The following is a 26,051-nucleotide window of genomic DNA, read 5'->3' as shown; positions in this document are numbered from 1 at the left end:
TACATAGATATTACTATTAACTTTTTTCTCTTTTTGAGCTAGTACAACAAGACTTATAAGGCAGTGATCTCTTCACATAACAACAGAGCAATATATAAATATTTCAGACAGTTCATTAAAAATGTGTATGACCTTGTGAAACTATGTATACACACAGATTCAAAGCCCTATAATTAGCATTTGTATAAATCAAAAGCCAGGCCAGAGAAAAATAGCTGCAAGTGGAAGTACTCCAGCCTGGAAGTTAAAAATATCCCTTCAGAAAACAGAGGTTTGTTAATTCACCGCTGAAATAAACAAAAGTAATTTACAAAGATGCACTTGCTGAATGATAACACGTTTAAAATTCTATTTGGTATACATTCCTAAAACCAAACCTCAATGAAACACCAGAATGAAAATGCAGTCTTTAACTCAACAGATAAAAGACCTTGAAAATAAAACAATAAGTGAAATAACATTTCCTGATTCTTTCAGACGACTCTTCTCCAATAATAAGGAAAGCAGTTAACATAAAATGTTTTAATACTTCAACACTAATACGTAGGTAAAACATTGAACTGCATGTTTCTTCCTCCTGTTTCTCTATGCCAACTTCAGCAAGGTTATTCAGACAGAGGCATTTTTCCAAACTTCTCCAGGTCAGTACTACATTAAGTTAAAGATAATTCTATCAGAACTGTTCCCTGAGTTACTGATGCAATAGCAAGTACACATGTGTTTCAGGTAACTTTATATCTTTTGTACTGGATGGGGAAAGAGAAGATGAAAGGAGTAAGGATGAAACAAAATTTTAATTTTTTTTTTTTTTAAATCAAGCCTTGCACAATTCTTCCAAGTTACATTTATTTTCTTCTCCCAGTTCTAAGATATCTGTAAAATGTCTAAAACCAACTTGTTCCTAGCCAATGGGCAGCTAACTTCATACCACTACCAGCAAAATGGTAAACAGCAGTTTCTTATATCACAATTCAAGCCTTAGTATTTTGTCTTTCTGACACATACTTATGCTACACAAACCACACAGTTACAGTCACTAACAATAAAAAGTTATTTGTTGAAGCTTTGTTTGAAGCTTTGTATGATGGAAGTACATGATCCAATCCCAGAACATAGGAAAAAATATGTTTAAGCTGGGAAACATCCTCCTATTTGTGATCTTATAAGAGCCAAAAGATGTCAACATGCTCAGAAGTCACCATTTGTACTGTCAGCAGCCTCTTAGCAAGATCAGTGTGCCAGCAGCAGCTCTGTGTAGATTATTTCACACCATCCTGGCTAACAGGGAAATAGAGATCATCCAGAAAAGACCAGGTGAGCATTACAGACACACAAGGAAGCTCAGTGCAAGGACACCCAAACCAAATGCAGAGCATCAGTCCTGCTACATCAAAGAACTGTTAGCTTTGACTCACAATGAACCATCTGGGGATTTATCTCTGCCCACCTATTCTCCACTGCATTGGGATTCTTAGTTTAGCAATTCAGGAATTAACAACTTGATTAACAGCTGTCTTAGACAGTTGGGAAGAGTGTAATACAAAGAAGGAAGAGAGAGGAGGAACCAAAACAAGGATGCAGATCCATAATTAAGTAGTGCTCAGATCCTTTGGCACTTGAAGAAATCCACTTCTCAAAGGAGAAGGGAAACAAAGCAAGGAGTTGATGCATGAAACCACAGTGACACAAAGTTTGGAGCTGTTTCAGAAACAACCTGAAAACTTGTACTTCTTCCTCTCTTAACAAGAGGCAGAAATTGGCACCTGCATACACCTAGAGGCAGGGCAGAGTTCTATCATCAGACTGTACCCCACTCTCAAAAAACCTTGCGGAAAAGGATCACTTACACACTTGACAAGTGGAGATTACACTGTCCCTCTTGTATCACTTCTAACCTGGACACGCCTTGTTTCCAGTTTCTGCCACAATAATGGCATTTGCATCCTGACCAATACCACTTCCAACTTCAGCACGTATTGTTTCCTCTCCTCACTTTCTTCTCAGCGTTTACCAAGAAAAACACGAGATCTCCAGAGGTCAAGATATCAGGTTCAAAACTGTTGCTGCCATATCAGACCATCCCAGCTTGTAGCTTGCAGCCTACTTCCATATTCTTACAGTACTTCTCTTCTCTCCTATTTGCACTGACAGAAAATGAAAAATCTTCATTCGAACTGGAGGTCACAGGGGAGGATAAAAATTACATTGATGGCATCAGCAAGCATGCACCTTTCCAGCCAAGTGCCCACAGGGGACATCAGGCTTGACCTACTGTCTCATCTCACTGATTTGTGGCATGGACTTCTAAAGTGCCCAGTTCACTCCCTGCTCCCATCCAGATAGCTGGATAAGAGAACAGTACCATTCAGGAAAGATGAATGAACCACCTGAGAAGGAACACTGCAGGCCATTTCAAGAAATGAATCTCTGCATCCAATATATTTGTTACGTGAATCCTGTAGAGCTGTAATATTCCACATGGACACAGCCCATAATACTTACTAAAAATTAAGTACCAGATGATGTGTAGCATATTCACACTACTCTAATACAAATATCACCTGTGGCAACCTGCATCTTTTTTTTTTAATGTATACTTTCCATAGGTCAGAATTTACAAACTGCACTTGTCTACATATGCAGCTTTTGGCTTTAATTGCTTCAAACCTTTGTACCTTACACATATCAGCTTTTCCATGGTGAACAAACAGCAGCACAGTACAACCAGCTATTCCCTCATAATATCAGTCACCTGGGGCCGTCACCACGGCCAGTTATTTCTCCATCAACAATCTGAAACTAAATAGTTTAATTCAATATATCATCAAAGGACACCTAAAATGTGATTCTGCATTCTGCAACATCCATAAATCAAAAATAAATTAACAAACCTAGGAGGTTCTGCTGGTCTCCAGGCAGTGTGTCTAACCTGCCTAATCTCTTACACTGGAAGGCTGTGCATTCTCTGACATGACTCATAACTAATTTTAGTTAAGCACATTAAAAAATACTTTGTTTAGCAGCGCCTTAAGCTGACAAAGTCTTGCAAGTCTTGCTACAGCAATTTAATACCCCATCACTCAAAGATCCTTGCTCAAGCCCTCTGCCAAAGTTTCTCTGCTCAATACCAGAAAAGTGCCCCAGCTTCTTCATCACCCACATTCACACAATGTATTAAACAATCCATTCAAAAGTCTACTGCCCAATACTGAAAATACCAAAAACAGACCATAGGAAAGAATGCAGTGGCAACATCTTCAGCTCCCACAAAGATTTACCAATTTGTTCACACATAGACTTGTCAGTGTGGCAACAAGTACTAAAACCTCTGCTGTACATATATAAGCACATCGCATATCAAACAAGTTCTTCCAAAACTTCTGTTACTCCTCCACACATCCAACAGCATATTTCAGCCTTGAAGACTAATTATCTGGCTGCAGAAAACACATCAAAAGTTTCACCATAAACATGCACCAGCAGTTTGTTTAGAAACATACCTGTGATATCTGTGTATCACTGCTTTATTTTGCACAATCAAAGGTACAGGCAAATAAAAGGGAGTATTTTATAGAAGAACAAGTTCATAGAAATTCATGGAAAAAAGTTAATTTTTAGTTGTCTTAGGTATCAGATATTAGAGTTTCCCCCAATAGCCCACTATTTTTGAAAGCAGTAACAACAGGTCTAATAGTCATGCCATAAAAACTGTGAGCAGTTTATTCTCCCTTCCTTTTGGTGGTTGGCTCTTTTTATGCCAGACAAAAGCCTTAGTCTATCCTCAGAGAATGCAGCTAATACAGCAAAAACTAAACATAGTGTCAAAGTACAACAAGCAAAGGCAAGATTTGGAAAATCCTTTTGAGAAGTTCATGATTGAATTTGTGACCATCACAGTCACAGTCTGTCAAACATCTGACTGCTCTGGGAACAGAGTGGGCCAGACTGACCTATGTTAGTGTAAGTCATCATACTCTCAACATCGGGAAAGGACCTGCCCATCTGATAAAGTCCTGAGGTAATTAAAGTGACCATCTAGAAGGGGAGTTCCCTTTGCACCTCCTCCTGGAAATGATGAATGTAGATATTCACAATTAGTGTATTACACAGTCAGTAGTAGATTCAGTCTCAGTGACAGCCCAAGCAGAACTAAAGATAGAAAGCACGAAGGAGGGGAAACTGCATAAGCAACTTTTACACATGTATACTTGGCAACATATACTCTTCTGTGGGCTTATGAATCTGTGGCAAAGCAGCCAACTCACTGCCAGGCCTCCTGAAATTGCAGGAAATGACTGAACAGTTCCAACTCAGCTTTAAACAAAACAAGTGATACTAAAACTTATCCTCTGTTTTTACTATGTTTGTTATGGACAATTAAACACAGTTTTTGGTGTCCTCATTTGAGCCAAGATACTTGAATCTGCATGTAATATCAGCTTAAGAGGAGCAGCTTCAACCAACAAGGAGATATGCCATGTACAAAAACAGTGCTATCAAGAATCTTGTGTTTCTTCTTTCAGGACCATTGGATGAGGGGATTTTTCCACTCACAGCATGCTGATGTGTCAAAGCACACTCCAAGTGCCCAGCTGTTTCCAGGTGCAAGAGCCCCTACCGTTACCTTACCACACAGAACCAGTGACAATAATGCAGGCTTTGTTCTTGTTCATTCCCTAGTAACTGAAATGAGTAGTTCTAGGGAAGTATTTCTCATCTGAGGAAGAAATAGCTGAAAGGCTAGAGAGATCTCAGGGGCATTTGTAGCTGCTCTGCTTTATTGAAAATAAGCTTTTCTATGTGAACACAGAGCTGGTTTTAAACAAGTTCATGAAACTTTACAGGAGAACACAAAAAATCTATTGCATGCTGCCACTGAAACATAGGTTCTCAAATTCAGACTTACATATGATATTTTCAACTCAGGGTGATGTTTACAGAAGACACTAACAGCCCTCAAGTAACTGAGTCAACCAACCAAGTTCCTCTTCCCTCATCCTCTCTCCTTCCCCTCCTGCACATGCCTGCCCACAGTCCTATCTATCCTCCTTCTTTAAAGGCAGGCTTAAACACTCCTCAGCTGACCTAGCTGACCAACATGACAGACAATGGTCTATTTCTTGTGTAAGAAATGTTTTCCATCACTTTCATGAGACAAAATGAGCTAAACAGAGAAGCTTTATGGGCACTGAAGGAAGGACCACAAGCTGCTGGTGCATGCAACTGGGAACAAGAATCTTCTTTGGGAGGATGGCACATGCTCAAACTCTGAGGTGCCCTGGAGGGCGGCTGCATGCTGCCATATTGACCTGCTGTTCTTGTTAAATCTGCATTACTGTTTTAAGGTTTGTTTTAAAAAAATCAAACATGATGCTTCTCTGAGGAGCACTGTTTGAGTCACAGAATGGCTGAAGTTTGAAGCATCAAAGCCACTGCTAAAAACAACTCTGGACAGGTAGTTACAAGTATTCCAACAACTTAAGGGCAGAAGAGAAACAGAAACAAGATTCTGTGGCAGTGAAGTAACAGCAAGATCAGCAAGTGTGGGCAGCACAAGTTACCACACTTACTGAAGAATTTATTGGTGAGTAAGATTATGAAGGAGGGTCCACAGCTAAAAACTTAAGTAGAAACTTTATCATGGGTCTGGTTTTCAAAGGAATTCTGCTTTAACCTGCAAGTTTTCTTCACAGGAGAAACTAGAAAAGGTTTCCATTAAATCCTTACTGATTGATTCTTTCACCATTGTACTCCCTCTTGCCACACAACCAGCCAAGAAGGCAGATCCAAAGAAGAAGGGAACAGGCGCAAGTAGTCTGGTATTCACAGTGTTCCAGAGAAACTGGGATCATCCACAAACACAACCCCCACATACAGCTCACAGACCACCAGAAGGACACAAACCTGAATGTGCAGCTGCCTGCAGACACATACAAAGCAGAGTAGATAAGCAGCACACCTCAAAGATGACTGGAATAGACAGCTGGGCCAAAAGGCCTCTAAGTCACATGAGATAAATGCAGGGTTGAAAAGCTGAGTTGGCAGCAAAAGGAAGGTCCAACAGAGGTACAAACAACCTAGGAAAAAACCAAGCAGAACAGAAAAATCCAGATGAAACATCCTAAGTCAGACAAGATTCAGGAGTACTAGCAGGGGAAAAAGGGGAGAAAAAAAGTCCAACACCACCACCAACACAAGCACACTGACATCAGTTGAAAAAGGCATGTACATAAAACACTTCAGAATTCAGGAACTGTCCATTCAACATTGGGAAGGAACTCCTCAAGGAAATCTACTATAAGATTATATAATAAGAAGCATCCACTCAATAACTTAGGAAATACTGAACTGGTAAAATACTCTACAATACAATGTGGTGGACATGAAAAAACATCCTGAAGCCTTCTGCACAGCCATGACCTATCACCTCCAATTTTTTGGCCCTGTTGCTACTGTCTTGAAGGCTCAGAATTCAGAGCATACACAGGAGTGGCCAATGATTTGTGCAGGCATCAACCTGCAAATTCAGTACCAATAAATGGAAAATTTCATTCTCTGATGTTTAATTTTAAGCTGCAAAGGGCCTGAATCAGTAAAAAGCCTAGGTATTGTCATGGATCACCAAGAGCAGTAACTCTCCAACAATTCAATGAAGAAAAGTTTCTCCCAACCTTGTTTACAGTGAAATAAGCAGAACTTCTGAAGATTCTACAGGATCTTTACAATGCACACACATTCACACCAACACGAGAGAAAAGACAACACATACAACTAGCATCCTTCATTAGAACAAATATTTTTACAAGATGAGCTGAAGTAAATTAAAGCTTTCTGTACAGCTTATAGCCCAGTGAAGACAGTATGTGATGTAAGGAAAAGCATAAATATGCAAGAGGGAAGGGCTGTAGCATCCTACTGTTCTCTACACCTGCCTTTGACTACTACAGTTATTTCTGCAGAGGTTTGGCTTTTGTGTTGTTAGACGTCTTTGGAAGGAGATGGATTACTACAATCACCTTGAGCTTCAGAAACACAAGGCAGGTACACTGCGACGGGAAGTAGCCTCAAAAGCAAAATATAAATTGGCAGTTTGCAAGTAACAGTGCCTGAGGCAACTTGCAGGGAAGGTAGTAATAAAGAATTGTGCTGCCCAGCCTGTCAGGTCTCAGGGCTTCTTCCAAATTCTGCTTCAAAATCAGAACTGTTACTTGGCTCCAAAACACACTACAATGTAGAAGTCAGAACCCCCACACAAGCTATGTCACTACCTGTGACACTACACCGGTACTTTAAATATCTTATTCAGTCTCCAACAGGAGTATGTACTGCAAGAGAAAGTAAAACATGGGAAGTGTTTCCTTTGAAAGGAAAAAGCTAGCAGAAAAAAAAAGGCTTTACCTAAAACTGAACACAGCTGCAAGAAGTTTGTCTTCCTTCTTAAAACTGAATTAAAGAACACTAAAGCATTTTCCAACCACACTTTAAGAAAAGAAGGAAATTGCTGGGCAGCAATACCCAAAAAAAAAAAAATGAAATCTAGAATACACTGGTTTACTTGAAAATAAGCCAATTGATGCCAGTTTCCATGTTTAAACTTTATCATGGAGAGGGAGATGTGTTCATAGACTCCCAGTAAACTATCATTCTGAGAAATATTAACCGGTTTATTTAACTCTGCAATGAGTCTGTTAATGCCTGTCTCCATAGTTTTAAATATGCAGAGGCACAAAAATCCATTAATCAGTTATGAGAAGGACCAGACAAACTTCTGCAGGATGAAATAAAACCAAGTCTTATCCAGGTCCCAAACATGCCTTCTTTAAAGTAGGCTAGGCATAATTATGCTTTTTAAAATGTAGAATATGTATATTCAAATACTGGAGGTGGAAAGAGAGAACTCAATTTGTTATACTAATCTAAAGCTCAGCTTAAACAAAAGGTACAGTTGCCAAGCTAGTACAAACAATCTAAAGCAACTAAACTCCAGTGTCCAAAAAAGGTGTACACCGCAGAAAAGGTACACAGGTTTATGACTTCTGCATAAACACCAGGGAATGGCCAGAGTAACTCTAAATAGTCAGCACCACCTTAAGTACTAATGCCACATGGAAAATGGTTTTTTTAAATAAACTTTAAAGTCATCTCCTCTAATTCCACAGAAGTGGTAAAACTACAAAATCAAAACTAAGAATGATAGTGATCCATAGAGAACATCCTTAACAAGATATAAGTTGTGAACTATTATTATCACAGATTATACATAGAAAGGGAAAATGTGCTTACATTGATTTAATTCTACATTTTGAAATTAAAAACTCCTTTACCAAAAAGTTCATAGTGTATATTGTAACTTGTAAGTGGAAGACATAGCTCCCAATCATATCTTTGCAAGTGAAAAGACACAGAGCCAGCTTTTTCCAAGGGCTCAAAGCACAAGACACTGAGAACAAGTACTACCTCTGTGGCTCGACACTTACAAGCTTTCACTTTGGATCTGCAACGTGAAGTCTTACTTGATAATTTCACTTTAAAACTATTTAAGGCTTTAGATGGTGTATATATTATATGTTTGCCCAGAACTTAAACGCAATATCGAATTAACTTGGTTCAGAAGCATTTCTCATGTACAAACTATAGAATTTGAACATACAGGAGTTTGCATGACACGCCACTGTGAGTGATTAACTACTTCACCATACATGGAACACTACACAGACAGCACCCGATGCACCAAAACTTAGCCTTGGTATGCTCGAAAGAGTTCTGAGTAGTCACCTATATCAGTAGTAAGGAATGCCCAGAAAATTTAGGGAGAAACAAACTAAACTTAAGAATTTTCCCTGGATGGTTTCCATATTGCTTTTCTTCACTTCACGGCATTGAAACCACCCTTGATTTTTACATGATAAAAGAAATCTGTGGAACTAATCCTAGAAACCTCTTTCTGTTTCCTTGCTTAACACCTCCAGGCGACAGAAAAGACAAAATGCTTCATTTGCATCCTTAAACATTAGAAACTGCGAATGAGCCTTTTCAGCTGCAAATGTTATTGCATCTACATTTCCAGAAGAGAAAGAAGGTTAAACAGCCTACTCAGGTTTATGTTAACTCATCTCTTTTTAGCACCCTGAGCAGCACAAAGAGCAGAAAATGCAGAAGCTTAACAGCAGAACCTCTTTCTTCATTAAGTTCAATTAGATCCTGGCAATGGATATAGCTGCTGATTACAGGAAGATAAAGAGAAGAAATCAGGTATGCACAAAGGAAATGGCAAACCCGAGTGTAATCTTAGTCTTCCCGAACATCCAGCCTCAGGAAGACCATTTCATTTTTCATGCAACACAAAATAGTTCCACCAGTTGCATGACCACACAAAGACTTCGCCTGATGTAAAAGCAGCATTTGTTTAATCATTAATTCAAGCTTAGTTTAAAATGTAATATGCCAGTGTTGCACAAATCCAGCCTGAATATGCTAGCAAGGTAGGAAGGAGTCCCTGCTTATCGATTGATAAGTATCCCATCTTATCAATCAAAGAATACATTTGAGCCACAACTAGCCAAATCTATTAACTACTTTGTTTCACACAAAAAAAAAAAAAACCACTATCAAATACTAGTTACTCTAGAGCTGTATTAGTTCTTTACTTTGTCAAAAGTTAGGATTCAAGCTACATATTTTTAATTTGTTTGGAGGGGGAAAGCACTTGGAATTCCTGCACTGAATATAGCACAGAAAGTTAGCAGAACTTTACTTTCTAGGCCATTTGGCTTTTGGTCTGGAAAAAGCCTTCAGCTTGGCAGAAAATACTCAATGAGATGTTTAACAAAAAACAAACATTAGTCTAAATTAAGACCAGGCAATTATGAAGAAAAAAACAGGACAATGATGAGGGGGGAAAACAAGGGAGCAGCATTCTAGCCAAAGCAATATCTCACATTACCAAGGACCCAAGTTTATGGCATCTACAAAATTTTCTGTAGCAAACTGAAATTCAGTGGGGAAAACAAGCAGAACAAACAGTTCAAAAACTCCAATGTTAGAGCAAACGAAGAATATGCACAGACACAAGGCATACGCTTAATACAGCCACACTATTTCTCCTGTCCTAAAGCTGTACGTGAAGCTTTGCAAATTAATAGAGAACACAAACATATAGCTTGTTCAGTAAGTGCACTTTGCAATATCATACCTTGCGTTTTTCAAAGGCCAAATCAATAATCAAAACATGAGAATATATTTAGAAGTGAATGAGTAATGAAAAATTAGCACTGTGTTACTGAGATGTTACATTGAGCTTGAAGTCAAAGGGTATTAATTTTATGCCTGTGCGTTGAAAAAAAACCTGTCTGGTATTTTTCCAAACATTCTAAAATGCTTCCAGAGTTAGGTGACTATAATGATATTTATACTGCACATTCAAAAACCAAATGAAAACTTATGATGACTGTCCAAGCTCACATGACCCTGAATTTACTGATGATTTAAGCATAAGGAACCCTGGTGTTGACAGCCAGGAAGGTAAGTGACCCTAGAAGTATCTTCTCTAATAACTAGATTGAAAGAGAGTCCTTTCTCAAACATTATAACAGACAAAGACATTGAATAAGCAACATTCGTGGTAAAAACAAGACTGTTAAAAGCCTACTGCCCTAACGAAATTCTAACATGGGTAATGCCATTCTGACCCACAGTGCCCTTTTCTCAGCTGGCCAAGTGGACTTAAAAATCCTTTCCACTGTCCTCACAAGGCTACTAATTTACTTCCTGTCAAACAGCTGCAATTGCTGATATTTAGACAAGTGTTACTGTGTAAACAGAAATAGTCATCATCAAACATTTGATAAAGATTGTTCGAGGACCTCCAGAGAGTCTATGACGTCTAAGTTTGAAGATCTCCAGAGAGTTTATAAAGACTCCCTGAGCTACACTGGAAGATGCAGAACAAACCATCAAATCCACTTCAAAAAAGCAGATGCATCTACATCTTGTTAGTAAACTGGAGTTATTTTCCCAGAAGAAGTGAGCAATTAAACAGCATTAAATTTAATTTCTGATGCAACTTTAAATGATAAACAGGCATATTTATGAAAAAATAAATATCATGTTGTCAGGTACATTAATCACAATTATTTCAGAACCAGAGAAGCAGTAAATATCAATAATTAAATGTGCATGGGCACACATTTGTTTGTGGTTTTGTTTGTTCATCATCGCCACTCCAAACCAGGTTTAATTCACTAAACCAACAGACTGTCTTCTACCAAAGCCAGGATATACTGACCCTGCAATTACTAAAAAAACACAAAACATCACAACAAGTAAGGGAAGGATAGGACTGGGGCAATAGCTGCTCAAGCATAAAACCATTATAAAACCCCAGGATGGGATGGTGTCCCATAGGTCACAGCAACTGTCACAGGGCAGTGACCCAAAGTCAGTACCTGCACCCCAGGGCCCAATCCCTCCTGACTCTCACACCCCCAGCAGCAGCTGTGTACCCATCAGTTTGGGAACCATATGAGCTAAAAACAGCTAAAGGGGCAGGGGGTGCTTAGAGGATTTTGAGGGATACTCCCAAGAAGAGTTAACAGCAGAAGGGACAACTGCCAACAAACACACTGTTACCAGACATTTAACAGGGTACATGGGGGAAAGCATGCAGGAAAGGTAGAGGCTGACTGAAAACTACATTTGTGACCAGAGATGCCTATGGCAGTCACTAGCAGGGAAAAACTGGGAATTACAGAGGTACTGTCATGGCCATGGTGATGAGACAAGTCACATGGGAGATAGCTGCAATCTAGAAAGGCAAGGAGTACTGCAAGATGTTGATCAAACACAGGAATGCATAGCTGAGAGAGGCTGTGGAGTTTCCATCCTTACAGATATTCCAAACTCAACTGGATATCAACCTAAGCAACCATTCCAGCTGATGCCACTTCAAGAAAGGGACTAGTCTCCAGTGTTCCCTTCTAAAGTTATTTACTCCATAGAGCTGAGATAAGTGTATCAGGAAGATCATAATCTCTGGACAGGGACAGCAACTAAAAGTAGAGAGAACCTGGCACAATCCTTGTCAGAAAACAGACAAGACCCACATACTTTGTCTGAGATAAAGGGATGTGTATCTTCCTACTGAATCTCACAACATCCATGTCCTTAAGAGAAAGTAGAGCCTTCTCTAAAAACTGGTGGTATTGATATCTCTAGCCATTTATTTCTATATCTGTACTGAAGTATGCTGCTCCTTTAGCTTTGCAGGTGTGATTGTTAAAAAAAAAAAAAAACAAACCAAGGGTTCCCATCTCTGAAAGGCAAGCTTAACCAATTGTCTTAGGTCAACACAGGATACAGCGTGGCTTAGGAAAACACAGCTGGAGGGCAAGCAGGGACAAGAGGAAACGCCCTACACCAGCACAAGCATGGAAGAAGTTGGGAGAAGCAGCTGCATCAGAGAGGATGGCAAGGGAGCACTTCTGTGATGCCCCCTCATGAGCTGAGCAAGCACTAGTGTGCGGATGGGATAACATCAGACAACACAGTCACAGCAAAGATACCATTCCATGGAATCCTGCAAAGCACACTCTGCCTTGTCTCTTTTACTCCATGCATCTTTTTGCAAAGAAGTCGTGGTATTACTAATGGAAGATGTTCTTATTTAAATCTTACAGACAGTTCCTTGGAGAAAAGTGTGGATTAATCACCCTGTAATGAAAAATAACTAGATTTTACAGCTGCCCACCAAGAGAGGCCTACTACACTACATTTAAGTAAATAAAAAATTCAATTTCTTTTTCCCTTTGGAAATCATGCCCAGAAAATACTTTTTTTATATATGTTTTAATAGTTAATGTACATAGCTCTGTCTCCAGTTTCTATTTTTGCTCCACTTATATGAAGTTTGCATTAGATATTATGGGCAGACATGCATGTGATTATGTTGTCCTCTTAAATGTGGATGTTCACGTAAAACTAAGAAAAACGTTAAGGTGCTTTTGTAGCCAAAGTTAACGATAATAAAATTTGGAATAATATTTTTCCTTTAAGGAATAGGATTTTTATACTCATATATACAAATTTGGAGTTTTCCACAAAGCCCTGTTTCTACTCACACATGTTCTGACATGAAGAAAACTGCAGATTTGGCTATTTAATTTTATTTTTCCACAGAAGGCAAAGAATTACATGTGATAATAAACACCACTGAATATTATAAAAGTTTCAAATTATTTTCAAAGTATGTGTAAGTTACACTTCTTGGCTAGCATGAGGGAGCAACAGCGGAATTCGGCACATTTAAACTTGTGGAACAAAACATGGACAGACAATATTGCATCACTCAAAATGCTACAGCTTTGGAACGACAATCTCTCACTATCTCTGTCATAAATAAAACAAGTCAATAAATTATTTCAATATGTAGTATCACAGAATTTAGAGGCACTTAAAATGAAGCAATCCACGAGATGTCCTTGTGGTGCTGTTTCTATGAACCACAACTATTCCTAGCTCAGGATAATATATTATGACAAAAGCATCTACCATGTATACTGAATACCACCAACTCTGAATCTGAAACAAATTTTATCTGGTGACTGTGGGTGAAACAGCTTTTTGGAACAGACACAGTCAAGTTCCTCCTTCCCCTTCCCAACAGATGGGCCTGAGAGTTAGACAGTCTGGCTTCACTCATGCTATAAAGTAATTAGACAAACAAATCTGGATCCTGTAAATAAGCATGTGCTTGGAATTAAGCATGCTTAAACAGTTACAGGCCCTAAATTTCAAAATTTTAGCCTGTAGAGGGAATCAGCCTGTTAAATTAAAGCAATCTTTCTGGAAAAGTTGGTATTTCTTTCTTTTCCAAGGTAAGAAAGGAGTGAAACTGCAAAACTATCAAATTTTCCATATGCTCCATTTGGATGCAAACTGATGTCCGAGAATTGCATAAGATAGTAAATAAGACCACAGTACCCTAGAAATTTTTTCTATTTTCATAGCTCAGCTAAATACATTAAAATGGTGAAATATAACAAGTTCCAGAAGTCCATCATCCAGTTTATCTGCTGAGCTAGGATTGCCTCAAAATTCTCACTAAACTGGGTTTTCACTTGCAAATTGAACGCTGAAGAGTGTGCGCAGCTACACGTTCCTCAAAGCTACTGAAAAAATCCCTTAAAGGTAGAATATACCTTTATATTATTATAATATAAAGGTAGAATATACCTTTATATAAGCAGTAACAAAAGCCTCCATAAGTATATACAAAGGGCTACATTTCACCTCCTGCACCAAAGAAGAGAGGCAAAGAGACAAGGAGAGATCACAACTGCATCACAGCACAAATGTATCCAGGGAACAAGCACAGCATGGCAGAGCAACTCTAATCCCATGCCCTAACCCTTGCCAGGCCGATTTTACAGTCTCAAAGCTCCACCATCCTTGCAGTCACCTGCTAACAACACATCAGGTAGCAGCAAGAGGCTTGTTCTGATGGGCTCAACCCAAGAGGAAATTCAGCTATCAACAGTGAGAAGTGCTCTGCAATGGTAACAAAGTCAGAATGCAGTGCCATTCTGCCACAAAAAAAGGGGGGGGTTCTGACCTCCAGGCTTTTCATTTTTCACACCTCAGCCATTACATTTTGATAGCTTCTCTTTCCAGATTATTTTTAAGTTTGCTCTAGATAACTACATAAATAGTAGTCCAAGCACAAGGGAGATGGCAGGAACATGTGACCAGGGCCAGCACCTCCTTACAACAGCAGGAAAACTTTCATTTACAGAGATTATGAAACTGCATCTTTGCACAAATGCACACAAGATATAAAGTGGTGTTATGGCTCCCATTCCTTGCCTTGTAGGAGCAACTCAAGTGCCATTGGCAGCAGGAGCCAGAGCAGGACTTGAAACATTCACTCTGGAGTCCCAGGAGGAGGAAAGGTTTGGACAGAACGCAATTTACCATGGAAGATCTATAGCATCCTCCTAAACAGTAACTGGTCCTATCATTGAAACTTCTAGAAAAATTAACAGTGCCTGTTAATCACTTGTTAAAAACCTATCTTTCCCAATTCCAAACCAAGTATGCCTTTAACCAGCTGAAAGATGGGAAAGATCTGCTCCAAATTAGAAATTCTAACCAGCTGTAGAGCTATTGCTGAAAAACAGTTGTGCATCAGCAGAACTCCTTCCCCAAGTCTCGTACTTCAGGCTCTACCTGAATCATCACAAACAATCTCAAGCAAATACAAAGTAAGCATGATGCCATGAACATAAAAGGATTAGCTTGGCAAAGTTTTAAAATAACTAAGACTCACCACTTCCAGTGAAAAATAAGTCATTATTTTAAATATGGTGCCATAATGATCTCTCTATGTTTATTGTAATAAAAGATGTCATTATCTGCTTGGAGACAAGTTAAGCTAACTCCTTTATGTCCACATTTCAGTCTGTGTATATTTTTTAACAAAATCACCATCTGAAGCATGTATTTATTAGTCTCTGTGGGTAAAATTGACACTCATCATCTCTCCAACAAATTAGAAATTAAAAAATAAAAGAACGAAACTAAATGAAAACTGACAAGGGAGTTAAGCCATGAAAAAAAAATAAAAGGAGGTAATCTGTCAGAAGATATTCACCTACAAAAAAGTACTTAGAACTAGAGCGGGTGGTTGGGACTGACTTTTAGAAGAACAAACAAACAAAGATCCTGGCTCCCAAGATTTTCAATACAGGAAAGTTATGTGGAAATAAGGAACTCATTAACTCATGTCTGGAATAAATAAAGTTTTCCACTCTGAATAGATATACATTCCAAAAGAATTCCAAAATATTATGTATAGGAAGGGAAAGTTCCAAAAATATAGAAACCAAGACCAATACTGTCACTTTTCCAGGCAACCATGCCTTCTAATTTTAAGGACTAGAGTACAGATACCAGGTCCCTAAACCTGTAGGGTTATATGAATTAATACAAAGAGCTTATTCTTTACAAAAATAAAACAAAAGTTACTTTAAGTAGTGTCTTAAGCTTCCATTGCATCACAAACATCGTACTGCATTATATTGCATAATAATTATTGGCCTTTGCTGGTCACATTTTAAATAAGTTTTATGCAGACAAGCTGCTATTAGTGGAGAGCACAAGACTCTTCCCACAACAAAATCTGAAAAGAGGAGACACAAATGCCCATACCTTTAAATATGGGTATTTAAGTATAGGTATTTACCCAGCCACAAGGACTGCTCACATGTCTCCCTTTTTTAAAGAACAGGGAGGATTCAGACCTTTTTGTGGTTGCAGGCATTAAAGCATTTGGAGGCCCAGGTTTTTCGTCCCCATTTATTTTTTTAGCTTACCCCTTTTTATCTTTCTTCAGATGCAAACAGAATTGGAAGAAGGGGAAAAGGCACAAACCAGCTTTTCACTACACACGTGCACATGACATCAAGCACAACAGGGATGTGGTGAGCATAATTAGTTTTTTTGGATTTTGCTGTAATACAGATGAAGTCAACAACGGACATTAGTGATACTGGAATGTAATTACATTTATTGTAATTTACAATATTCATCATTACACTTAAAAAATTGAGAGCCATTTAAGTGTTAAATAGTCAAAAATGTGATTGAAGTAATTTCTATCTTTGATCTTTCAAGCAAATTTTCTTCAGCTCCAGGACTACATCTTCACTGCTATTTATCCTTCAGCATTAGATCAGAAAACAGAGTGATCTTTGTGCAAGGATCAAATCTCATCTTTGCAGACATATGAACAGTTCATATAAGAGTTCTTGCCATTCACAAAATTAAAACCACATTCACTCTATAATCTCAAGGTCTTCTTTCAATGTATTCTCTCAACTAGTTTACATATGCCCACAAATTTTTAAAGGTATTTTACACTTTTGCTGTCTAATAATGATTCTCTCATGGTCCATTTACCAAATCTTTTAATGAACAGGCTGAATACATTGGTGAAAGGACAGCCTCTGTTTTACTCTCTCATATGGAGCTCCAATTTCACAACAAATCCAAACCCCATTATTTTAATCTCTGAAGAAAAATTAATTTGACAATGCTCAGCATATTAAACATTCTTCTCTTGGTCCAAATACATATACCATTTATCCATATGATATGCTTTTCTAATCCTAAAAGGAATATATCCATCACCTCACATATTGTCTTGCAGCCAGTTTAATTTTTAGAAAGGCATGGAAAATTAAGACTCTTAAACATCACACAAACATTATTATCCAGTAAATGTTAGCTGCCTTAGTAATGGAAAGTTATAGTACATAAACAGTTCAAACTTTTTTTGTTAAAAATCACCGTGTCATCTGAGTAGTTTCAAAACTCCCTGGAAGATCACACAGGATCCTTGTTTTAAGGAAGTACTTCCATTACCAGCTATTGCAATGCAGATAATACAGCTAAATGCCAAATTCCTTTAAAGCAACACCATTCAAAAAAGCAGCAAGACACAGCAACTTCTTGACACCTAATAGCATTTCCTCTGCTGCCCACCAAAGCATCTCAGCTGTTTTCTATTGTTGTTTTGTGACAATTTTAAGACTGAGGTTCAAGTTTTTGTTCTTTGCAACAGTACAGCATCCTGACCAATCTCTGATTTGGAATAATTAGCATAAGCTACTACATTATGATGATACCTGTAGCTTTCACTGCAATCCTCAAAATGTGGTCCAACATGAATGAGAAACTTCAGGCTTATAATTTTGTTACAAGACAGTAATAAATGCCAAACTCCAGGTATCTTATATATATAAATGCAAGATCAAATCAGGAGTCTTATACTCAAATAAAAGTAAGCAACCAGAAGTTAAATTTAAACTCTTAATAGTAACATTAACTCTTTTACATCACTCGTAACACTGGCATTCAACTATCACAGGAACGGGGGCTACAAAGTTTCATTCACCCATGCTGAAACCTCATCATTACCCAGGCTTTTCATTAGGCAAGCTCCATCTCCATTTCAACTCTAAGTTACTCCTGCAGTAGCTCTTCAGTCCAAATATTTTAGGAAGATTGGTCATTCCTAGAATGGAATTCAATCACCAGATTTTATTTAACTCCACCAGACCAAGATACAAATATGCTACACCAGAAACTCCTTAAAAGGGAATAACATTTTCTTATTCCTAAAGGCACCGTTTTCTCTCACTGTTTTTCAAAGGTAGTTGCAATTGTTGCACTTTTATAGTACTGTCTATCAGGACTGATGTTCCACTACATGATATTGAAAACACATGGCAATATAAGTATTTCATTCATGGAGTCACAGATTCAGGAAACCATTCCTGTAATTAATGACAACACAGGCTTTTTAAGAATTAGCTGAACTGGAATCTTAAGACACAGACAACAACTCTTGGGAGATTGGGTTGGTAGGGTTTTTCCATCTTCTTTTCTTCTGCTGCTCTTTAATACATTTTAAACTTTGGTCACAAATATCCTAGTCTCCTGCACCTTGGAAACATTAAAACATATTTGTGTATTTTCCCTAAATCATACAGTAGTCAGAAACTGAAAAAAAGAAAACCTACAAGAAAACAGATTCAAGAGGGAGAGGGACAGATAACATTGGGGTTTAACTGCAAGAAGAATGCCTGATTTTATCAGTCCTCATGAATGACACTTTTTCCACAGAAATGTGGCAGAATGTTAAATGACTCAAAGGTTATATAGACTACAGTCCAAGCATTAACATACTGCAGATATTTTATTGCTACTTCTTCAATTTTAGGCTGTAATGGAAAATTCAAACTGTAAATTCAAAGCAAAAGAGTTCTGTAGTTTTCTGGCACTTGGAGCTAAAACAATAGCCTGAATTATATTTGGAACATAATGTGCAAGCATGCATTAATACATTCATCCATGGATACAATATGTGTACTCAACTCTTCAAGCTATCCTTTACGGATATTTTGGTGCTGTGAGGCATGCAGCATGTCAGTTTTGTGTCTGTTATCTTTTAAACAAGGCAAATGTTTTAACACTGAGTATATTGCATTAGAAGAACAGATACTGAAATTAACATATTTAAGTTACATCAGAGAGAAAAGCACTTGCAAAAGCAACAGGCAAATTATCAGAAACAATCAAAGCAAAAACATGCTAAGAAACCAAGCACAAATTTATTTAAGAGATGCTTTGGCTTCTTGCTGTAGGAGTCGTCTGAACCTCCCATCCCTTTAATTGTGGAGGCTACTTAAGAAATTCTGTGTCAGTCAGTAGCAATACTGAAATACAACTATAGTAGCCCACTTTCAAAATTCTGAAAATCCATTTAAAGACACCAGTAGGGGGTAAATTAAAGCCATAAGCATTAGGAAACTAATAATTTGAAAAATGTACAGAGGCAATGAAGCCTAAACTTATCAAGCATTAAAATGACTGGAAAAGTGTTTCGTATAGTTGGAAGTAACTAAATACAAAAAAAACCCCAAAACCTTTTGTAAAACAAAAGAAGATACAATTATAATCTACTACACAACATATCTGACACAACATCTTGTAAATAAACCATTAATATCTTATCACACACAAATTCTGGCATAAAGTATATTAGAAAGCTAGACAGCCTATATAAGAGCAGAACCCAGAGTGACCTTTATTTACTCTTTAGAAACTCTTACCTGAATAGACATTTGTCAAATTCTAAATCTCACTGGACTCAAGTCTTCCACTCCACAGATTTCTTGCACAAGAATTTCCCTCAGCATTTGCAAAAGGCTAGACCTTTCAGTAAGAAGAGTCAGAAAGAACAGTGGTAATACTGTATACACTGTTATTCACAATAAGCTGAAAAGGAGTTTCATACAGCAGCTGGGAGGCTCCAGGTAACAACTATGAAAGCAGAATGGAAGCCACACTGTACCATGAGAACCATTACTATTCTCATGAAAGTTTGCATATTTCAGTCCACAAGCCATGGATAACCTCATTTTGCACCACCTTCTAGGGAGAGTCTAGCTGTCAGGTAATATGAAAACTCATTACAATCAGATCACACTCCACCCACAAGATGCCCAGACTCTGAAACTGCTCCTTGGAGCTACAAATAGGCATATTGGATAAGTGCAAAGGCCACTTATCTCCTGAGATTCCTGTGCCTTCAAGATGACATTCTTGAACACAAAGACAAAAAAAACATGCAAGGAAGTAACAGGACAGGATCCTGTCCTCCTCAGCTCGAGAGCAACAATATATCTTGAGAATACATACATTAACATGTATAAATTCACAAACACAATAGAAATGGACAAAATTTTCCAGATAAATTAAATATACATGTGTCCAGTGCAAGGTTTGAATACTGTCTGAAGCCAAACACTAAAGAATAAACAAAGAAATACTCAGTCCCCAAGCAAGGTGAGAGTCCCAAGTAAACAAGCAAGCAACTATGCAATACAGAACTGCGTGAATGCCTACACACACACACGACCCAAATGAAAGTCTTCACTCAGGCATTTTTTACCTTTTGAGTAACCTGTTTTTAAATAGCCTGTTATTATTTTAGTATGGTGGCTTTGAATTTAAAATTAAGCACAGCTTGCTAGCAAGATGCCTTGCCCAAAAGTCCAGGCACAGAATTTATTCTTCCTGATTTCCAGCCTGAGCAAATTAAACAACTTCTCTAGGTGGGACAGGCTGAAGCACCACTCTGCAGCACACCTGCTGCCTGCCTTTGAAAAGCAAATTTACACATGGGATTCCTGAGCAGCCCTTTTGTGCTAAGAGGCATGTTCTCCACATACAGACATAATGTACTTTCAGCTTTTGTACATGCAACAGCTCACACAGTATTTGCATAGTCCACTACAGTCATTTACCAAAAGAAGTCACAGCTTTATAATATGGCTGCTATGTGAATTATTTATCTACATTATTAAAACAGAACCCATGAATAAAAGTACCAGTCTTACAAAATGCAAGCGTTTCATTTTGGTACCACCTTAAGATAATTTGTTCTTTCTGCAAGAAGAATAAAAATATCCACTGAAAATAAGAGATTGCCATATCCCACATCTGTATTATTCTCTGGCTTCCTAAATTCATGTTTAACTTTATGTATACTTATTGTCTTCCCTAAGACTCAAAATTTTTAATCACAGTTTGGGATACAACAATTAATGTCTGAAGTATCACATATGTCACAATAGCAACTACTTAAATTGAGCAACTTGAAAAATATCCTTTAAACACTGCAGTATGGGCTGCATGGGTGTTGAACTCCCTAGATGCCTTCTACCAAAAATGTCCTTGAAGACAAACATGGTTATGGGCTATACCAACTTGGCCAACCAGCATCTGCCTCTTGCTCCATAGAAAGCCAATTCTAAACATAAGCTAAGAGAACAAACAAGTCCCTCCCCCCCAAAAAAGCTACATGACTAGCCTGTAGAAATGGTCTACATTTTGAGATCAGATCCTGTTCCAAAGACCAAAGGTTCATTCATTACTCAGAACCACTTTTATTGTGATAACAGCTTTGCTCCAGCATTCACAGTTCGAATCTATTCCTACCAGAGCACATACAGCAAAGTACAAGATGCTCAATCAAGATGTGGGTCAATGGTCCAAAAAGTCTTAAGATCCAGAAAGCAAACAGTTCCCGTCTTTAACAACTGCACAACCCTGCACACAAATACATACAAGAAACAATGCCTTAGGGCACAACTCCATGTTACTTGGATGACTAGGGATGACAGTGGCACCCAGAACAGCCACAGGATGTGCCTAGTTCACCATCAGGAAGCACTTTCAGCCAGGCAGGAGTAGGTGAGAGCCAGAGGACCTATTGAGTAGAGATTAAGCCCACAGCCCAGAAGCCTGCCCTACCATAAACCTCCAAGAAATCTTCATTGAAAGCACTCTTAGCCCCCCCTCCATTTGATCCATCCAGAACGACAATCCAGTTCTAAGACATAATCTGCAAATACTTTATGACCTCAGTTGCAACTGAAAAAGAAAATAAAACCATTCTAAGTTTAAAGGATAAAGTCTTCTCCCTACTTTTGTGCAAGCTCTACTGAGGCAGCCTCAACTGTCTGCTACTCTCAATGACTTTGCCACACAAATATCTCAAGATTTTTTTAGAGAGCAAAGAACATACAAGTGTCCTACATACAAAGTATCTCACACAAGTTCTTTTTCAAGAAAAGAACAATTTTCCTCAGGTTTTTTTATAACAATCCATGAAAAAAATTCTGGCTCACAACCAAAAAAGTTTTGCAAGTAAGATCCATAGATACTTTACTACTGGTTAACTCAAACTAGTATTTGCTGTCTAACCACAATCTCAATCATTGAATTACCACTGCAGATAGCTCCATGCTAACACAAGAAAGGTAAAGGACTCAGCCTTTCTAGACAATCCAAAGAGCTACTTTGCAAATTATCAGTAGGAATTCCAAGCCTGACCAAAGCAGCTATGAAAATATTTCCAGCATGTGAAAAATATTCAAATGGCTCTACTTTCTACAAACATTCTCATTAAAATATGCACACCCAATGTTCAGATAGAGTAATAAAAGGGTTCGCAGATTATTACACAAACTGGCAGGTCTTATTCACAAAAATGTTCTGGAATATCTTTTACTGGTTTTCCCCCCATTCTAAATGTTTAATGCATTCCCCATCCCCAAACTGTAAGTAACTTGAATATAAACAGTGTTCGCAGTACCTAAGAGTGAAAGTGAGAAAGAGTAAGCACCAGTACTCTTTTTGCAAGAGCTCTGAAGAACATGTCAGTATGATCCTAACAGGCATCTGCAATAAAAATGCCTCGTTGTCCGTGTACATCTGTAAATTCAGCAATATCTGTCCTTTCGGACAGAAAATATATGCAGGCCTCTCTACAAAGGAAAGTATAATTTCACAGTATAAGTTTCCACATAGTGCTCTGAAAATAGAGTCGCTTGGGAAATAGCAAGAATATCACTCCATCAAGAATACATTTAGCTAATCATACGGTTTTATTACCAAACGAAGCTCTTGTTACATAAAAGCATCAATTTTCCTCCAAAAGCAACCTTTATTTTGCATCTGAATTGCCAACCACGATGTGACTGCATCCTAACACATATATTTGCCATTACTGCAGTGAACCACACACATCCTTAAGGCAGTTAGTAGGAGATGAGGCAGAGGAAAGAAGAAAGTACAAGAGCAAATATTCACTGAGATTCCTATCATCATGATCTGAGAGCAGGAACCTGCACAGCCTGTAAGATCATCTGTTTCTGAGTCTCATTGCACAAGCATTACTTTTCTGTAGCACTTCTGAGTAAGCAACCTAATTGGGATTACATTAGTAATCTAATGTACCACATCCTTGTATTTTGAGAAGGCCTGCTAAAGGAGAAATTTTGACGTAAATTACTGTAAAAGTAGTTACAAAAGAAGAGCAGTTTGAGGGTAAATCTACCTGAAGTAACCTTTCTAGACATCATCTTTGCATTTTTCTGCTGCTTCATGCATTACTAATCAGTGGCCCACTAGAAACTTCAGCACCAACTGAAAAGCCTGGCAGGGTATTTGGCTTTCAATTCTTCTACTCAGTTTATTCCCAACACAAGTATATTCATCAGACTTAAAAACAACTCTTGAACAAGGGCAGCCACTCAGCAATGAAATGTAAATTACTGACATGTGCTAAAACCTGCACTTGCCACTGCTAATGAGCACATTAAAGGGAAAAAAGCTTACTAGATATTACTGCAACCTTTTCACTTAACCCTGTGTGTACTGAAAGCCATAAATGAGTATCAATTAAAGAACTCATCTCTAAACAGTGAGACACTGTTCAGCAGGTGTATGCTTCCTACGCAGTTCTGATACAAAAATCAGGATGACAGACAAATGTGTGCACACTGATAACAGTCTTATATTTAATCTTCCATTAAACTTTTCAAGATATCAGTAAAAAAAAAAATCATGAATGTGACAACATACATACATTTCCAGGTTTACAACATTAGCAGTGCCAGATCTTAGGTGATCAAATAAAACAGGATTAGCTGCCAATAAGCCCCAAGGTTATTGAGTCAACTTGTAGCAACTTCTCCCTTCCTATTATGCACGTGGGAGGTAAAGACCCTGAAAATAATCTTCTCCAAACAGCAATGACCCGCAGAGTCACAAAAAACAACACCTTTGCCTCCACAGCATCTAACAGTGATGCAACTTCATAGTGCAATAAAAGCCCTACCAACTGTGTTCACTACAAGTTTTAAAGCTTTTAATAATTCACACTTATCAATGTTGCAAGAAGCTGCTGTAAATTTACATGCTGGAGAATGGGGAGACAATTTTTTGTGAAAAACCACACCTATAAAATGGGGATCTTCATATTTTGTAGATGAAAAGAAATTATTTAAAGTTTATTTGGTTAAGCAAGTTCTTCAAATGCTTTACTAAGTAAATTTTTATAAGGACGCATCATAAATAGATGGCACTCAGAATGGACTTTCAAAAGCTAAATTAGGTACCTGAATCAGCCTAAAAAAAGTACTTAAATCCCTCTCAATAAGGTTTCTGTCTAATACTATTTCAGCTATAAATAAGTTAAAAGTTTATCAACTTCAGTTGCCTTTTTTTTCCCTCATACGCTTTACCCCAATCCCAAGCTACCACCCCTTTAAATCCACCTCCATTCTGAGTAAGGCAGAACCTTGTTAACTTGTTTCTGCTAGAATCAGCTGTACTAGCCTAAAGACTTCAATAAAGGAGTTAGGAGCAGGGGATACATGATTTGTTTAAACAAAGATAATTTTAACAGGACAGGTTTACAAAGTGACTAGGTGTCACTGTCATCTCAGCACACCCAAGGAAGGCAATAACCCCTCACAGGGACAGGCAGTTCCCAGGCAGTAACTGGGAACAGCAATCTCTTGGTCACAGTCAGAACTGAGGTCTGGCCACAGCTCAGTAACCTGATCCTCAGGAGCTGAACACCAGTTGGCCTTCAGGGAACAAGAAGCACTTGCTATGTTCTACACAAAACACATCACCTAACTCAAGGAAATCAACTTTTACACTTGTGTTAATTCAAAACTTCATTGCTAGAACATTCCAACTGCTAAGCATTTTAGCAACCTTGCTCGTAACTCTGGCAAGAACTGTGCAGTAGATGCAATACTTTAAGCTACCAATGTTATTGATGGCTTTCATTCGTTCTGAAATAGAAATGAATGAAATATACCATGAAAATAGACAAAGCTTACAAGTGTAAGCAAACCTGAAGGCAGTGAAAAGGCAGATGCATCCTGCTCATTCTTACGCATGTATGTTAATGGAATATTTAAAAATTCCAGGGAATTCTTTAAAAGATTTGCAAAATGAACAAAATGAACCGCGAAATGCAATGAGGCAGCTGCAAGCAATCTAATAAATTCTTATTCTTATCTGGGGGTCATGATTCCGGCTGCACTCAATAAAAGCTGTCATTGACAAAATCTGACAAACAAGGTAAGCTGCTATCAAGCAGTGTTTATATTGATACCTTTATAGGGTTTTTGTTTGAGCAACTCTCCTATGAGGAAAGGCTGAGGGAGGTGAGACTGTTGAACCTGAAGGAGGCTAAAGGGGAGCTCAATGTATATAAATGCCTGAAGGGAAAGTGCCAACAGGGCAGAGCCAGGCTCTGCTTAGTGCTGCCCAGTGACAGGATCAGAGGCAGGCACAAGCTGAAACACTGCAAGTTCCCTCTACCTGGAAACATTTTTTGACTGTGAGGGTGGCCAAACACCGGCACAGGTTGCCCAGAGAGGTTGTGGAATCTCTATCCTTGGACAGTCAAAAGCCCACCAGACATGGTCCTGCCAACCAGCTCTGAGTATCCCTACTTGAGCAGAGGGTTTGAACCAGCTGATCCCCAGAAGTACCTTCCAATCCCAACCATTCTGTGAAATAAAGACTGTATTTGATAGCTGCAGTAGAAACCAGGTCCAGCTGAATTATGCATTCTACAACCATACAATAAAAATGTGCAACCAGCTGGAAGATATTGTAAC

At 38.3% G+C, this 26,051-nt stretch overlaps 1 protein-coding gene across 3 annotated transcripts in view; it reads right to left on the bottom strand.

The window, feature by feature from the left end:
* PCCA (propionyl-CoA carboxylase subunit alpha) overlaps window positions 1-26,051 on the bottom strand; it is a 274,960-nt gene that overhangs the window by 198,658 nt on the left and 50,251 nt on the right. Inside the window, exon 1 of one of the 3 annotated variants that reach the window (XM_026793635.2) lies at window positions 5,905-5,928. The exons of the other annotated variants lie outside the window; for them this stretch is intronic. The gene's annotated coding sequence lies outside the window, so the exon portion shown is untranslated. Of the gene's footprint in view, window positions 1-5,904; window positions 5,929-26,051 lie in introns of those variants that run through there. 3 annotated transcript variants of the gene reach the window in all.

The sequence above is a fragment of the Zonotrichia albicollis genome, chromosome 2 (genome assembly GCF_047830755.1).
Source record: "Zonotrichia albicollis isolate bZonAlb1 chromosome 2, bZonAlb1.hap1, whole genome shotgun sequence".
Lineage (NCBI taxonomy): Eukaryota > Metazoa > Chordata > Aves > Passeriformes > Passerellidae > Zonotrichia > Zonotrichia albicollis.
This window is presented reverse-complemented; position numbering and strand designations above follow the sequence as displayed.